Raw genomic sequence first — 3,117 nt, forward strand, 5'->3', positions numbered from 1 at the left:
CCAGACAGACAGAGACAGAGAGACAGAAAGCAAGAAATCATACCCCAGGGGGGATGGCCATGCCTCAATCCCTTCTCCTCCATTCTCCTCTCGGGATCTTGGGCATGCACGCACACGCGCCCGCCGTGAGTTTTAAGCCACGGGGTCTGTGACGTGAACCGCGGTTGACTACGTGGGAGTCCAGAGACATAGCCATTATGCTAACTGCTGGTCCCAAGATCATTTTTCCTGTTCTATGGATTTATCCTATCTAAGATTGGAATTCAGGTTTCAAGGTTGCTAATTTCAGTTCCTCGTGTTTTTCTCCAAACTGAACTTTTTTCCAGGACTCAATTCCCTCAATTGCAAAAGGAGAAAGTCAGATTAAAGTCTTCCAAATCTCGTGTTTTCTTTTTCTATCTGCAGACAGAAAAAGATTTGGTGGTCCATAAGAAAGTCCACTCTAGGCTTCCTGTTCACCCACAACTGTAACCCCACCAAATGTGCTGGCCCCTAGGAGTTAATGTTACCAAGAGCTGATAAAGTCATAATTGTGGAATAAAAGAACCACAGGATTTCACTGCTGGAAGGAATGTGAATAGTGAAAGGGTGAGGTGAGGGCCAAAGCGGAAAAAGCTCCTGACACCATTCCTTCCTAATGCCAGACTGAACTTAGCTACACAGAATGGCAATTTCCCATGTTGCGTTTCTTATTTTAATAGAACAAAATGTAAGACTTATGAATGCTAAATAAGGATCAGAAAAAAAATGGATAAAGAAGAAAGAGTGAGAATTTTATAGATTCAAAAGTAGTTAAGAGAGGAACTCAAGTTGGAATAGGCAAGTCCGGTCTCAAAATGAAGGTAAAACCGCCGCCTGGTCGCCCCAAGCCTGACTCTGGGCGTTGCCACCCCTCCCAGGGGAGGAGGGTCATGATCCAAAGGAATTGGAGCAGTTGAGAAAACTGTTCATTGGTGGCCTGAGCTTTGAAACTACAGATGATAGTTTAAGAGAACATTTTGAGAAATGGGGCACACTCACAGATTGTGTGGTAATGAGAGACCCCCAAAAAAAGCGTTCCCAGGGTGGAAGAGGTGGATGCACAGTGTGTGCTCGCCCACACAAAGTTGATGGATGTGTAGTGGAACCAAAGAGAGCTGTTTCTAGAGATGATTCTGTAAAGCCTGGTGTCCATCTGACAGTGAAGAAAATTTTTGTTGGTGGTATTAAAGAAGATACAGAAGAATATAATTTGGGAGGCTACTTTGAAAAGTTTGGCAAGATTGAAATCATAGAAGTTATGGAAGATCGACAGAGTGGGAAAAAGAGAGGATTTGCTTTTGTAAATTTTGATGATCGTGATACAGTTGAAAATTGTTGTTCAGAAATACCACACTATTAATGGGCGTAATTGTGAAGTGAAAAAGGCCGTCAACTTGCTATTGAAAGTAGTTAGATTATTTAAGAAATTGTGTGATCAATACAATGTGGGTGGGAAAGGAATGGAAGACAATTATAGACACCGGAGATAGTGTGAGAAGAGGGTGGGGTGGGAAAGGACAGAGGGTCAGAAGTAGGAGGTAAAAAAAAATATTCTAGAAACTAGAAATGGAAAATTTGTGATAATTATGTGCATGATTAAGCCACTATGCAGTATATTCTCTATGGGAAATCACATTTTGTATGCTGTGACGATGCTTAGGGAAATAAAGTAAATTAAGTTGAAAAAAATTTTTCAGGCAAAAAAATACCTATTCGATGACGGCAGTATGATATATAGCCCCAGCTAGGTGCTACTTTATAGGATGTTCATTTGACTCATTGAGGCATATGCCTAAAGTTGGACTTGTGTTCATAGAAATGTATATATCAGCTGTGCTTGCTATGAAAATATTTAGATTAATTAAGATCTTTAGTGACTCAATAAAATGTGGGGGAAAAACAGTATAGAAAGCAAACATAGATACCAGAGACAGTGTGGGAGGAGAGTGGGAGATGGCAGAATATAAGGGATAGGGAATCAAGGATGAGGGAATAAAGCAAAACATAGGAAACAAGAAAAAGAAAATTATTTGTTGACAATAACATGTATGTTGATGTGCTTGACTGAGCCAATATACAGTGTATTCTGGATGGAAAATCTCATTTTCTATGTTGTAATGATGTATAGTGAATTGAAGTAAATAAATAAACTAAAAAAAGACAAAATAATAAAGACAAGAGCGATGTGAAAAAAAAAAAAGATGAGAGAATGGGTTGTAAAAGCCACTCTCTATATATGACATATGGATAGCTAAAAGGCATATGAAAAAAATGCACAACATCCCTCATTGCAAGGGAAATGCAAATCAAAACAACAATGAGATTTCACCTAACCCTAGTCAGAATGACTAAGATTAAAAAAAAAATGTTAAATGCTCATGGGGGTGTGGTAAAGGGGAACATTTTTACACTGCTGATGGGAATATAAATTAGTTCAGCCACTGTGGAGAACAATTTGTAGATTCCTCAGAAATCTACAAACAGAACTACCATATGATCCAGCAATCTCACTCCTTGGTACCTACCCAAAAGACAGAAGAATACTTCATCGGAAAAGTGCTTGCACATCGATGTTTATTGTGGCATTATTCACAAATGCTAAGACATGGAACCAACCCAAAAGCTTACAAACTGATAAATGGAAAATAAATAAATAAATAAATAACCTGTGGCACATATACTCTATGGAATACTATTCAGCCATAAAATTAACAAAGCTCTGGCATTCGATGGAAAGTGAAAAAATATGAAAGATTTACTGCTGATTGAAGCATTCTAGGCTATAAAGGAGAGACATTGTATGTCCCCACTTAAGATATATGGAGTGTCAGCACTCTATGACTAAAATTGGTTGACTAAAGGATATAGAAACACAGTATATGGTTGTAAAAACCAGATATAGTGTGTGGAAAGAGTAGGGTCTGAGGAATGATATTTAGAAGAAAAATAGGGAGGCAAAAAAATGTGGTTTTATTTATTGAAGATATTTTATAGTTTTATCAACTGGACCAAGGAGAAATGTTCACCTGTTGAAATATTCACTTTGTAAGCTAAATAATGTGATTGAATGTATAAAAGAAAATTAAATAAAAAATG

General features: G+C 37.9%; 1 pseudogene; it reads left to right on the forward strand.

The window, feature by feature from the left end:
- Positions 1-799: 799 nt before the first annotated feature.
- LOC102493135 (heterogeneous nuclear ribonucleoprotein A3 pseudogene) lies at positions 800-1,511 on the forward strand (annotated as a pseudogene).
- Positions 1,512-3,117: the final 1,606 nt, after the last annotated feature.

Source organism: Tupaia chinensis, unplaced genomic scaffold (genome assembly GCF_000334495.1).
Source record: "Tupaia chinensis unplaced genomic scaffold, TupChi_1.0 Scaffold145163_1, whole genome shotgun sequence".
Classification (NCBI taxonomy): Eukaryota; Metazoa; Chordata; class Mammalia; order Scandentia; family Tupaiidae; genus Tupaia; species Tupaia belangeri.